The sequence below is a fragment of the Temnothorax longispinosus genome, unplaced genomic scaffold (assembly GCF_030848805.1).
Source record: "Temnothorax longispinosus isolate EJ_2023e unplaced genomic scaffold, Tlon_JGU_v1 HiC_scaffold_269, whole genome shotgun sequence".
NCBI classification, from domain to species: Eukaryota; Metazoa; Arthropoda; class Insecta; order Hymenoptera; family Formicidae; genus Temnothorax; species Temnothorax longispinosus.
The window spans coordinates 1-14798 of record NW_027270088.1 but is presented as its reverse complement, the minus strand read 5'-3'; the positions used below and the strand labels follow the sequence as shown (position 1 = coordinate 14798).

The following is a 14798-nucleotide window of genomic DNA, read 5'->3' as shown; positions in this document are numbered from 1 at the left end:
CAAAAATTCACCACACGACGACAGAGACGGTATTGCGTTTAAGCAGCCAATCAGCACGTCAGTCAGGCCTGCGTTCAGAACTTTTACCCAGGGAGAGTAGGAGTAGAGTTGAGTTGAACCGGGTTACTGTCGTTTATGGACGACGAAAGTACAACACGGGTTAACATGGCGCTCTCCCATCAAGCATTGAATATGAGTGAAAATATGGCAGCGCATCAGGAAAATAGTGTCCGTATCAAACGAGCTATTTCTTTTGGTAATAGCACAAATCGCTGCTCAAGCCGCTAATTATTGGACATTATAAAGGCATCAGAGGTAAGTTGTTATCTACAAAATAATGTAATAATATTAGTCGGAAGACAATTGATATATTAATGTCAATTTGTTAACCCATTGCCATTATGAGGTTAGGATTGACAATTTTTTACTGATGGAAAGCATTATACGTTTTTTATATATATACGAGGTTTATGTAGTATTAGATAGTCTTTATTTTTTAAATGGAACATTGACAATATAATTGAGAATGAAAAATAATAAGTAAAAAATATATAAGAATGATACGGTACAGTCTAATTTTAAGTAACATTAAAGCAAATGATTACATTTAGTACAATCTAATAGACTCACTATCGTAATTAATAAATCAGTAAGTGACCTTCACTAATTTTTGTTTACTTTAATCAAGCGATGTATGATAATTAAATTTAAGGAGGATGATGACGAAGAGGAATTGTTTTGCCTTATAGCATTGGAAAAAGGAAATACGCCAACACGCATTACTGGATATATTGAGAATGTGGTGTCGAATTACACGTCCGTTCAATTTCAACAACATTTCAGAGTACCACTTGATACTTTTGAGGATTTACTACAAATGATTGGATGTATGCTAATAGGTGATGATAATCGACAGAGCCGTCCAATGATCGACCCTCGGAAGCAATTACTTTCTGTAATTTGGCTCCTTCGTACACCAGACTCATATAGATATTATTTATAGTATTTTTATTGGTATTTTATTTATGCAGACAAAAATTATAACAGAAATAAATAGTTGACAATGTTAGATTACGGAATGTTAGAATTGTTTTCTGTAAGGACACTGCTTGAAATGACACATATTCACTTTACAGTCCCGCATAAGCTACAAAACGTTGCAGAAAGATTGTGACATTGGAACGAATAAAGCTCCTTATATCCTTTCTATTTATCCGTTTCTATAGTTTTCTGTAAAACGTTATATGCTCCAAAATATTGATCATACACAAAAATTTCTTTTCTAGATCCATTGGAGATCGATTCAACATGGCAAAGTCTTCATTGTCAGTATCATTCGTTTGAGTGGTTACAGCGTTGTGCAGAATTGCACACCGATTCATTAAATGGCCTCAACGAGCAGAAATAGAGGAGGTCAAGAGAAGTTCCAAAAATTTTCACATATTCCGGGTGGTACTTGGCGCGATTGACGGAACATATATCCCTATTAAAGCTCCACAAATAGATCTAGAGGTGTATATAAATCGAAAATGTTTTTTATGGCATTACTTTGCAAGCCATCTGCGACCCATCGTTGAAATTTATAGATTGTTTTGCTGGCTATCCAAGCTCCGTAAGCGATGTCAGAATATTTCGTAACTCGGATATCTATGCACAAATAAGTGGTGAACCGCAAAGCTTACTTCCCAAATGGGAAGTTTTTGTTAGGAGACAAGGCCTACCCTGTACTAACCTGGCTTATTCCCCCGTACATCGACAGAGAACACTACCGAAATCAAAGGCACTTTAATAGAAATTTGGCAAGCACTAGAAAGATGATTGAGAGATCTTTTGCGTTACTGAAAGGTCGTTTTAGAAGATTAAAATATCTGGACATGAATCGTACTGATTTGATACCTGCTACGATATTAGCATCATGTGTTCTGCACACATGTGTATCGATCATAATGATTTATTTATAGAAAAATATGTCATTGAGGGAATGAACACTGACAACCAAGATGCAGAGCTGATCAATCCCGTACATCGAGCTGTGCCTGGTGAAAATGATGGACATCCGAAAAGAAACGAATTAGCCGAGTTATTGTATTACCGAGTCTAGCTGATGTAGAAATAAAGTACCATTTTTATACTTCAGACATTTTTCTCAATTTGCAATTTCGAACTATTAATTGCACGAAAGTATGAAAATCGTTGAAGCTCAATATCGAAACGAACGTATCCCTTTTTGTTCGCCGGTTCTTGTGAATAACTTGTGAATAACTTGTGAATAACTTTAACCTAAAAAAGGCGCGTTTCGAGAACATGCGTTATGTGCCCCTTATGTGACGGAATTCATATGTGCGCATGTCGAGTAATTTCTACCTACCTCCTCGACGTGGGTAGAAATAGTTAACTCGAGAGTTGACTCAAGCGTGTTTCTGAACGCCACAAATGGGTCAACTCGGCATTTCTGAACGCTCGAGTTAACTAGAGTTAACTCGAGTAAGGTTTCAGAACGCAGGCCAGGAACACATGCCAGAGATAAGCCCCTTGCACAATGCCAGGCAACAGGCAATAGGAACAGGAAATAACCAAAAAATCGTTAATTACAACCTAAAAATTCAAATGCTATGATTGGTGGCAATAGGCAATAGGCACAAATTTCCAACGTGACGGAAACTCTGTGTCTATTGCCTGTTGTCACTGTTTTTCTGCATTTATACATGATTTCTGATTTCTATTCCCTGTTCCCTATTGCTTGTTGCCTGGCATTGTGCAAGGGGCTATAGCATCCGGATAGAGAAGGTTGGGCAACGATAGGAGCATGCGCAGTAGCAGTCAATATCACCACAGACCAAGAAGTGCAGAAAAGATCGGCAAGGCAGGCGCATGCGCAGCAGGGGCCAACGCTCCACACAGGTAAAGCCCTTGCACAATGCCAGGCAACAGGCACTAGGAACAGGGAGAGAAATCAGAAATCATGTATAAATGCAGAATAAGCAGTGACACAGGCAATAGACACAGAGTTTCCGTCACGTTGGAAATTCTGTGCCTATTGCCTATTGCCAACCAATCATAGCATTTAAATTTTTAAGTTGTAATTAACGATTTTTGGTTATTTTCCTGTTCCTATTGCCTGTTGCCTGGCATTGTGCAAGGGGCTTAATATCGAGAATTCCACGATGATTCCGAGAGTGAGGTTAGGATGGAGATAATACTTGTCACGAAAGTATTCGGAATTAGGTGAAAATCCCGAAGAAAACGAGATAAGGCGCGTGACAAGCAACAAAAGACCTGCTTATATCTGTAACAAAAATGCCCGGAGGCAGCCTACGGCAGCAGAAATATTCACCTGTGCAGGAGCAAAGAATTTCGACAATCGCCAATACTCACAGTGAGGGAGAGAGGGGGAGAGAGAGAGAGAGAGAGAGAGAGATGAGAGAGAGAGAGCCGAGAGAGAGGAGAGAGAGAGAGAGGAGAGAGAGAGAGAAGAGAGAGACTATTTGCGTGTCTTATTACATATGTCCTTCGGGGCGAAGCCCGGGTAACCAGCTAGTAAATGTAGTATTAGAATTTGATAGAATGCAAGATAAAAATGAAGGGCGTAACTGTGATGTAGAGGTTCATTAAAATAGTAAAAAAGGATGATAAAGAAAAAAATGTAATGTGATTGTGAAGGCTAATAACAAATTAAAGCGTAGAAAGGATGAAAATCATGACAAGAATAATAAGAAGAAATAAATGAATGAAATTTTAAAAAGGACAAAATGTAAAGAAAACTGTAAAGTTAAATGTCTATTATCAACCAGTTTTATTTTACAATAATTGTACAATTATTTAATTATTTTATACTAAATAAAAAATATATTGTGCAATTTAAATATTATAATTATTAATAATAAATAGAAAAAAATTTGAATAAAAATGTATATAAAGGATTATTTGCAATTGCTCAATAAGTAATTGCCTGAATAAAGAAATTTTTTTCGATTAAGGATATTGAATACAAATGAAGTCGTTTTAAGAAAAATGGACTCCCGGGCGAAGCCCGGGTAACCAGCTAGTATTATATATAACACACACGCACGCACGCGCGCACGCAACGCACGCACTAGTGAATAAATTTAGAAATTTTATTTGGCGCTAAAATAAAAGTATCTTTATTTTATATATTCAATAATGCAACGATTTTTATATATAAGAAATGCAAAAATAAATAAATTTTTGAAAAAATTTTTGTTGCGGTTAAATACACATAGGTGGTACTTAATAAACTTTCCACACATGTAGGGGAGGTAAAAAAATAATTTAGAAATTCTTTATTGCTGCCCAAAACGGTTGTTAAGGGGTCCCACCACTCTCATATAGAGCGGCTTTTGCTTTTCTCTCGATATATTTCGAAAAGTATTCGAAATATCAAAAAATGTTTCAAATAAAGTTTTATGTAAAAACATCTCTATAGTTAACATTAATAAAATTTTAAAAAAAAAAAATTTTTTAATCAAAATTTTGTTTAAAAAATTATTTTTGAAAAATATTATTATGTTGTTGGAATAGAGGAGATTTTACTATAAAACTTTTATAAGAAACATTTTTTGATATCTCAAATATTTTTTAAGATATATCGAGGAAAAAGTAAAAGCCGCTCTACATATGATGGTGATTTCATCACTTAAGCCGTTTTGGACAGCAACAAAAAATTTCTAAAGTTTATCTTTTTATACCTCCTACATGTGTGGGAAGTTTTTCATAAAATCAGAATTTTTGAGTTTGCGAGGTTCCCTTGTTAGTTATTACCCAAAACTTACAAAATATGGCCTTGAACGGCCATTTTTTGCGCGATTTGCCGGTCGATTAGGGAGTCAAAGAAAGTTCAACTGCGAATCGTTCATGCATGACAACAAACACAATCTGGCAAACATACATTATAAAATATGGTAATAATGGTTCGAGAGCAAGCGTGGCGTAACAGGTTTGCTAAACCAAAGATCTCAGGTTTGAATCCAGTCCTGGTAGAACCAAATAAATAAAAATTGTATCGCTTGTCTCTCCTCCTCAACGGAGTGGCAGCCCGTCAGGAGCCGTCAGGAGTATCCCTTGCCTAGAAACCTCCTCTACCTCTTGCCGTTCAGATTCGGCGTTAAACTGTAGGTCCATGTGCTTGTGTACAACCTGCGTGCGTACCACAAGCGCATGGGGACTTTGAGGGAGCTGGGAGGCCTAAGTCCGACTCGGACTGTTGCGCCATGGATTGGATTGGATTTTGTAATAATGGTTCACACTGTTCACAGGGTTTACTGATCCATTGTTGGACTACCTACCTTATAGAACTGATAAAGGACATTCGGCAACGCAAAAATTTGAAATAATTTATGTGAACTTTGCAAATATTATAGAGTAGTAGATTCTAATAACAAAAAATAATTTTTTTGTTGGTGTTAAAAACGATTTAGAGATAAGAACACTCTCTTGAAAAAAATCGGTTTTTATATTTCTAAACAAAATATTATCTAAATAAAAAATAATTTTTGAAGTGAAATTCTTTAGGCACGGTAGTGAATTCGATTCGCGACACGAAAAAGTGTAACGGAAGTGAAACTTCTTTGGTACGGTAGTAAGTTCGATGTGCGACACAAATAGTGTAACGAAAATTTGACCAATAGGCGTACGGCGTTGGCGAGATGGTTCTTCTTCTGGCACGGTAGTAAGTTCGATTATGCGACACGGAAAGTGTAACGAAAATTCGACCAATAGGCGTACGAAATGAAACTTCTTTGGTACGGTAGTAAGTTCGATTGTGCGACACGGAAAGTGTAACGAAAATTCGACTAATAGGCGTACGAAATAAACTTCTTTGGTACGGTAGTAAGTTCGATTGTGCGACACGGAAAAAATGTAACGAAAATAACGACGACCAATAGGCGTACGAAATGAAACTTCTTGGTACGGTAGTAAGTTCGATGTGCAACACGGAAAATGTGACGAAAATTCGACCAATAGGCGTATGGCGTTGGCGAGACGGTTCTTCTTCTGGCACGGTAGTAAGTTCGATTATGCGACACGAAAATTAAAGTGTAACGAAAATTCGACCAATAGGCGTACGAAATGAAACTTCTTTGGTACGGTAGTAAATTCGATTGTGCGACACGGAAAGTGTAACGAAAATTCGACCAATAGGCGTACGAAATGAAACTTCTTTGGTACGGTAGTAAGTTCGATTGTGCGACACGGAAAATGTAACGAAAATTCGACCAATAGGCGTACGGCGTTGGCGAGACGGTTCTTCTTCTGGCACGGTAGTAAGTTCGATTATGCGACACGAAAAGTGTAACGAAAATTTTCGACCAAATTGGCGTACGAAATGAAACTTCTTAATTGGTACGGTAGTAAGTTCGATTGTGCGACACAAAAAAAACGTCACGAAATAGTGTCACGAAAATTCGACCAACAGGCGTACAAAGTAAAACTCCTTTTGGATCGGTAAGTAAATTCGATTTTGCGACTCGAAAACGCGTCACAAAAATTCGATCAGGCGTACAGCACTGGCAAGACGGATATAGTGAGAACTGCGTATAACACTATATTTTCGAGTTGCGGGCGGCTTCGAGTGACTAATTCCGTTGCACTGTTTTTGTATTAATTTCAGAAAAGTTATGGCAAAGCCTTGCCTTCAGAAGTTTCACTTCTAACGCGCGTGGCGACCACACGCATGATTTTAAATAATTTAAACAAAAACTTTATAATTTCAAATTAATAGACATGGTAGTGTCTTGCGCCAAGTACGCACGGAGCGAGACGCATACTTACAATAGTGTATCTAATTTTTCAAAACTGCTGGTATATTCTTCAAACTACCCTTACTAATCATTATTTTTTTTAAATTGTTTAAAAAGATTTTAAATTATATAATTATATTAAGTTTATGTTTTTAAATTTAACCAGTATGATAAAAATTATGTTGCATAAAATAAGATAATTCTTGCCTTAGTTCTTCAAAAATAAGATAAACACACACTATAAATAATGTCGGTGAAGTTGGCATATCATTTTCCAGCAGATCAAAAAATAAAAGGGCAGTTCTTGTCGTATGCAGTTGAGTTCTATAGTTTCTGATACTTTTTAGTAATAGTTCTGATGATTTTACCCAAAAAACAGTCGATCGAAAAAATGATCTGCTAACTTCCCGTAGCAGACCATTTTCTAGCAGATAAAAAATAAAAAGGAGTTCTTCTCCATATAGCTCGAGTCTATAGTTCTTGATACTTTTTTAGTGATAATTCTGGTGATCTTGCCACAAAAAGTCCATTAAAAAAACTATCTGCTAGTTTAGTGAGATATCGACAAAATCTCGGAGTTCCGTTTATATAAAACATTTGTCAATATTTCTGAACATACTGAAGCCTTTTCTAAAAGTTCCCGACATAGCAATATTATATAATTTTTAATAAATTCACATTGCGCGAACGCCGCGTACTTAGAGAGAATAGAGTAATATGCTATACGAAATGTTGAAGTTCTTGTTTATGTAAAATATTTCTCGAATAATTCTGAGCATACTGAAGCATTTTTTAAAGAGTTCTCGACACTAGTATGTTGTATGATTTTTAATAAATTAATACTGCCCGAACGCCGGGTACTAGAGAGATTAGATGATATGCTGTACGAAATGTCGAAGTTCTGGTTTATCTAAATATTTTTCGAATAGTTCTGAACATACTGAAGCATTTCTAAAAGTCTTGGCAGTAGCAAATAATAAAAAATGATAATTTACAGATATATTATTTTGTTCTTACTTCAATTAGATTATATTATGTTATTTACAACTTAATTCATACGTAGGATAGTATCAAAACTATGTATGATAACTCTGACCATTGACCCTAACGTCAAATCATTTTCTTCTTTCTTAAGAAATTAGTGAATTACTAGTATATATATTTACAAATTTATATGGTTACAAATATATTTTTTTAAACCATATAGTTATTTACTTAATATAATACACATATTATTTAGAATTAGATATTTTTGCTTAATTTAAGTAAAAATATCTAATTCTAAATAAATATTACGTGATTATATTAAATAAATAAGTTATTGGCAGTATATAAATAATATTTTCTTGAATCTAAATATTTTCTTTCAGGTATTACAGTAAAACCATATAATTCTTGTGGTTTGTTTACTCTATTTGAATTAGTTTATCATTGTATTATAGGCTTATTTTTTTCGCTGCATTGGACTGCATTAAAACTTTCTATCTCGCTTTCGTCAAACTTTAACAGTATTGATTTAATTTTAATTATAACACACGAGTGTACACTGTACGCTCTAGTTTAGTCCAAAAAACAGACTTATTAAATATGCAGTCTGTAAAAAAAATATCTTATCCCTCTCTAAATATGATACGTTCCCACCTTGCTGCTGGTCTATTATTACTGCCTTCTAGTGTCCAAAATAGAAAGTTAGAAGGATTTGTCGAATCCAACGAAATATTTTTTGTCGTCGCGTAAATATACACGGTAGTGTCTTCGCGCTGCCCGTGGTGGCGAGGCACTACCATATTCTTGATGTGGATTCTGATGAAAAAGAGATAGGGAGAGACAGAGAAAACGAGCAAGATACGTATTTTATGTTTTTACGTAAGATAACAATATATGATGTTTATAAAATTTAGATAATAAATCATTTTTTAGTTTCAATAAAAATATTGTACTGGTAGAACGTCTTCATAGTTACGCATGTTTCAGATTCTCTTAAATTTTCATGTACTAAATGTCTTCTGTAAAAAGAAAATATTGTTTTTTTTTAGTGACATGGTAAATTATTTAATTTATTTATAATAACAAAAATTAACCTTTAAATGGATTGACGTACCAAGACTTTTCATACAAATGGGTTTTTCAGAAAAATATAAAAATTTTCTTCAACTAGATAATTTATTCTTATTGGTGTTACATAATTTACGTCAATTATGAGCATTTAGAATTAAAAAATTGTTACATACCTGTCAATTGCTTTTACATATTCGTTGTTTTTATTTGGTTTTAACTCGATACCCATCAAGAATCTTTAAAGTAATAACGCATTAAAAAAATTATTATTTAAAATATTAAGTGCATCAATTAACATTGTATTATACACTACCTCCTAATTTTCAAACTTGAAACTAAACTAAAAAATCATTTAAAAAAAATTGGAAAAAAAAAAATTTTGAAGCTTGAAGCTAATACTTTTATGTGTTTTTTGGCAATTTTGAAATATTTTATTTTTATCGTTGTTGTGGATATATTATTTTGTTCATATTATATATGTTCCATAAAATTATTTGTCGGTTTTTTAATTGTGGTTTGAAAATTTAACTATTTGAACTTTAACATTCTATATTCTTAATTTTTGTTTAGCAAGTATATACAGGATGTCCGACAGACAAAGTATCCAACGGCAAGGATGGGATAGATTGGGTCAAACCGAGACTAAAATAACGATAACGAGAGGTGGGTTGCACATCAGAGAGCGCCAGCGCAAGGGTTAGAATCCCCTTAAATTTTATTGTTAGTAAATATCTTAATTAATATTATTCAAAAATTGTAAATAGTAGTTAGTAAAATATGACAGATAACCTCATAAAAAATATAAGTTATATACGAATAATTAAAATATAGATATATTATACATAAAAGTAAAAAAATACTTTTCTATACTATAAATATATAGCATTACTATTCAATTAAGTTAAAAAATTGTCACATGTTAACATAAAAAACTGTGTAATCTTTTCAAAAAATTTTATTGTATATTTATATTATTAATTTCAATTTTTATATATATGATTTTTATTTTATATATCATATTTTAGTTATTATATATATCTATACCTGTTAATCAGTTAATGTTATACAATATACCGAATTATGTAGTCTTACCACAGGCTATTCCTCCAAGACATTTTGATATATGTTCTAGAATGATAATTTCGTTCCCATTTAGACCATCTTTTTCTAATTCATGTATAAATGTTCAGATTGCTCAACAAATATGATTAAAGAAACCTTGCAACATTTGTAAACTAAATGTTGGTGCAATCACTTTCTTTATTCGAGTCCACATGGATGCTGAAATAATTATTATAAAGCTAAAACCAAAGTAATAAACGTATCACAATATTAAAAAGAGAGATTGTATAGAAAAATAGTTCAAGAAATTAGCGTTGCTAACAATTAGTATTAATAATAGTATTAACATATATAAAAATTATAATTAATATATTTAAAAATATATAGTATAAAAGCCTATTATGTATATGCTTTTATACTTATATGTTTATATATATTAATTATAATTTAATTCTTTTACATATAATATGTAAAATATTTAATTATTAAAAATTGTATAATTACATTTGTAGCAAAGTGCTATATATAATATATTTTGCTATATTTGTGAAATGTAAAAAAATCAAGAGACACGGTAGTGTCTCGCGCCATTATACGCGAAGCGAGACCGCACCGTGAAGATGCAAACCCATGCAGCGGAACGGCGTACACAGAAAATCGCGGAACGAGAGCCTTGACCAATCACAGCTTTCCGCTGTTTTCGTTATGCGGATTCACGTCCCTATGGACCCCGATGAGTGTATCGAGAGCAACGTGGATTGCGCGCTACCAATCCTGAGTCTCCATTTGAAATGTGTTCAAACTTATTTTAATATTTAAGCATTAATTAAATATTTCTAACAGGGAAGTCATTAAATGCCAAACATTTATGAACATGATAATAATAATTACTTCTCATAATAGAATGGTGTAAAAGTAATAATTGAGATATACTATTCGTTTTGCTCATTCCGTCCCATGGGACCTACCCAGGTAGCACATATTAGTTTCATTTATTTATATCGTTTTTTGAACGTATATAGTTTCATAACCGTAAAGAAACATTTAAGAAACGTTTGAACAAAAATGTTTTTTAAAACCATAATTTTAAAAAACGTATTTTTTACGTTTCTACGTTAACAAAGTCCTATTTGTTAAATTTTTTTTCTTTCAAAATTATAATTTGCTTATCTATATAATAATAGCTTTAATAGCTTTTTTTGAAACATTTAAATTTGAGGAGACCGAGGCACTATGAGTCACAAAATTCAAACTCTGAAAAGTACCTCAAAATATAAGTTTTTGTCTCATTTTTTTTTAATATTTAAAGCACAATGTATATTTAAAAGTTTATTTAGCATATTTTATAATATTGATTAGTTTTTGAGAAAAAATTAATACACATTTTTTGAGGATGACCCATGATGCCCCAGATATTGTCACTGGGGCACTATGGGTCACACACAAAACTAGATTTATTCATTCAGAAATAACGAAATGTTATAAAAGTTGAAATATATTTTATTTTATACATTTTTTATCACACTGTTAAGGATTTTACACTTTTTAACAGGACGACAAAAATATCCAAACTACCACTATTAAATATTATTTTTTTGGAAAAAAACTTATTCTGACATGTTCATACTCTTTTACAAAACAAAAAACATAAAGTTTATACTCTTTTCTTTATCTAATTCATTAATAACTCTCTTTATTAATAACTATAAGAATGTCTTTTACTTTTTTGGTGTTCTCTTCCGTGTCTTATTTCCTTTTCTTTTTGTTTTTTCTTTTTTCTACTAAGCTTTTTTCTCTAGAAATCAGTCAACATTTTTGCTGCTACCCTGCTACGTTTTCTAGTTCTATACTGATTTATTGCCTTTGGATAATCTCTAATTTCTGCGGGATTTTAAACTGGCTTGGGACCTCATCAGCTAGGAGAGTGGGGCTAGTCGTTACAATTTGCAAATAATAATTTTTAACCGAATATTTTGCACCCTAACTTTCTGAAAGTTATACCGTTGGTTTGGTACAACATTGGAGAATGTTCCAATTTTTTTTCATTCCTATCTAAATATTAAATATGGGATAAATAATTAATATGGAAGCATGTTTTTGTAACAACATGCCCCCTAGTGGGGATAGTTGTTACAGTGGGGAGTATAAGTTGTTACATTGGTCAAAGGAGTTAAAAGAGGAAAATTAACGTTGTATTAATGATTTTATTGTATCACTTACTGAAATGAGTTACATTTCCTTTTGTCCTTTCATACTTTTGTGTTTCTGTCGTCTAAATATCACTACTGATAATAGAATGTCAGTAAAGAATTCATTTTATTAAAGGTGAAAAAATTTTGATAAATTGTAAGGTAATTACGAAATGGTAAGCAAATTACAACACAAAAACAAAAATATTGCCTGGTATTTCAGTTATATAATTTAAGCAATAGGAAAATACCAAAAAAAAAAAATCAAAATTCCAACATCTTTTAAAAAATAATGCGTTTTAATCAGAGTTGCAGTTGTCGCAAACATAAAACACTTCGTTTTTTTGCACATTTTGCATGTGTTTTACAGTGTAGCAATCTACCCCTTCAAAAATGTAACAATTAGCCCCTTCTAGACACGTCAGTATAGGTTATTGAATCTGAGAAAAACTCTATTGTATCAAATATATCACCAAATTACTCTATAATAATCACAAAATGTAACCATATACTTTTAAACACTAACTTTTTATATATTTTTAAAATGTATCAACCTATCCGTGTAACAACAAGCCCCACTCTTCCCTACTTCTTTTTCTTGTGCCATTGGCTGTAAATCTTTATCTATCAATATCCTCGATGGCGTGCATAGGTTAATGTGTGACCCATGGTGCCCCAGGATTGAGTGTCCGATGGTACCCGAATGCACTTAATATAGAAAACAATAAAACGTAATTAAAAAAAATAAATGATACATGATTATTTATAGTGTTATAAATCATAAAAGAAAGCTAGAAAGTTGCACCTAAGTTTCAGTACATGTATATTCTACTACAAAACCATGATATTAAAACTTTTTAATCAGTTAAAATAGGTTACTTTGTATCACGAAAATCATTTATGTCACGTGCGTCTCGAGTATAGAGATATAAGAATAGAGTGCGCGAGCCAGCTGAAAAAGCGATATAGGAATAGAAAGATAAAGCTGCGCAGAATAGAAAGAGAAAGCTGCGCATGGGCCCCTTCTGTCTTTGTTTCGCATGCGCACGTTAGACAAAGACAGAAAGGGCCTATATGCAACTTTCTTCTTTTTCTATTCCTATATCGCAGCCTCTTACGTGCTAACAATGACTCGCGCACTCTATTCTTATATCTCTATAATCTCGAGACAACCTACTTTGATCACTACCACCTGGATATGAAGTATGGGCAATGAAGTAATAACTATCACATGATACTAATTATACCAACCTAAACATTCTAGATTAACCTAAACAGTTAATGACTCATCTTGTGGCTCATGGTGCCCCCCGGTCTCCCTTATATTGCACTAATTATTATTGCACAAAATAAATTATATATATCCACTTATTTACTTAAATTAATTTTGTCCTACTGGATAGTAAATAGTCTAGGTATTTTGTTAACTGTAGAAACGTAAAAAAAATACGTTTCTTAAATCATAGTTTCAAAAACATTTTTGTTCAAACGTTTCTTAATGGTTCTTTACTGTTATGAAACTATGTATACGTTCAAAAAACGTATATGAAACTAAATATGTGCTTTGGGTATGCTAAAATATTTGTTGAATCGAGTCCATTATTATAATAGAGAAGTTGATTTTATATACCTTGGAGTCTGAAAATCATTCACGAAATTAGCAATATAACAAATACTACGAGCTAAAGCACATATGACAGTCGTAGTCATGGACGTAAGTAACGTACAAGCTTGGTGTATCCTGATCTGTAAGGTCGAAGACTACGACCGTCGTACATCGCTACGCCATGTTATCTATGTGCTTTAGCCCTAAGTTAAGCAAGCGTTACTTCTGTAGTAACTTACGATAATTCTTTCGCGTAAACAGAATTTTATAGTAACTTACGATAATTTACTCCGCGTAAACGAGTGAATTATCGTAACCCACTTAGCATGTAATATTTCAGAAACATTTCTGGAAAATTTCATTTGAAATATTACATCTTTCATCAATATTTCAGAAATATTTCCCGACCATTTCTACATTATTTCGGCACTGTTTCAATGTCCGCAATTATTTCAAATGCAACCTTGCTGAAAGATTTCGGCAATATTTCGGTAATAACTGAAATATTTCTGAAATATTCTACGAAAGATTGCAGAAACACTTCAGAGATATTTTAAATACATTTTACACTGAGAAAATTGTTTTGTATTTTAGCAAACAAAATTTTGTTACTGACGCAAAACTATTTGTTGATAAGTGATAAAATGAAATATTTTGTTACCGGAACAAAACAAAATATATTAAGCCATGTGCGTATATAGCCGCCGCACGTTTGTTCGAAGAAATCCGCTCTCTCACCCGGGAAAAATATTCATATCAATATGATCATATATAATCATATATGATTAGCCATATATGGTCAGATATGGAAATTGGCCAGATCTGAGGATATATGATCTGGTATTATTGTATATGTTAATATCTGATCAGATATGATCAGGTATGATCAGATACGAACTGACACAGTTCTATCTGGACATATATATTTAGTAAGTTTCAGAACATTGTTATATATTTTCAAAAGTTATTTTTTAAGTGTGCCACTTATTATAAAAGTGGACTCCACGATACAACTGATACAAAATTGTGCCGCTTCATAGCGCGAGACAGTGTCGTGTCTTTTATTAATACCGTTCTTATAACACTGTTGGTCAAATTTAAATACGAGAAACAGATCCCATCTGT

The 14798-nt window shown here is 32.7% G+C and overlaps 1 long non-coding RNA gene and 1 pseudogene across 1 annotated transcript; one reads left to right on the top strand and one right to left on the bottom strand.

Annotated features, from left to right (window-relative positions):
* The first annotated feature begins 165 nt into the window (after positions 1 to 165).
* Positions 166 to 2116, top strand: LOC139824099 (uncharacterized; annotated as a pseudogene).
* Positions 2117 to 8597: 6481 nt separating this feature from the next.
* On the bottom strand, positions 8598 to 9103 carry LOC139824101 (uncharacterized). Its single transcript, XR_011735006.1, has 2 exons — positions 8990 to 9103; positions 8598 to 8764 (listed from the first exon to the last, which is right to left on the bottom strand). It is a non-coding gene; the product is annotated as an uncharacterized lncRNA (long non-coding RNA).
* Positions 9104 to 14798: the final 5695 nt, after the last annotated feature.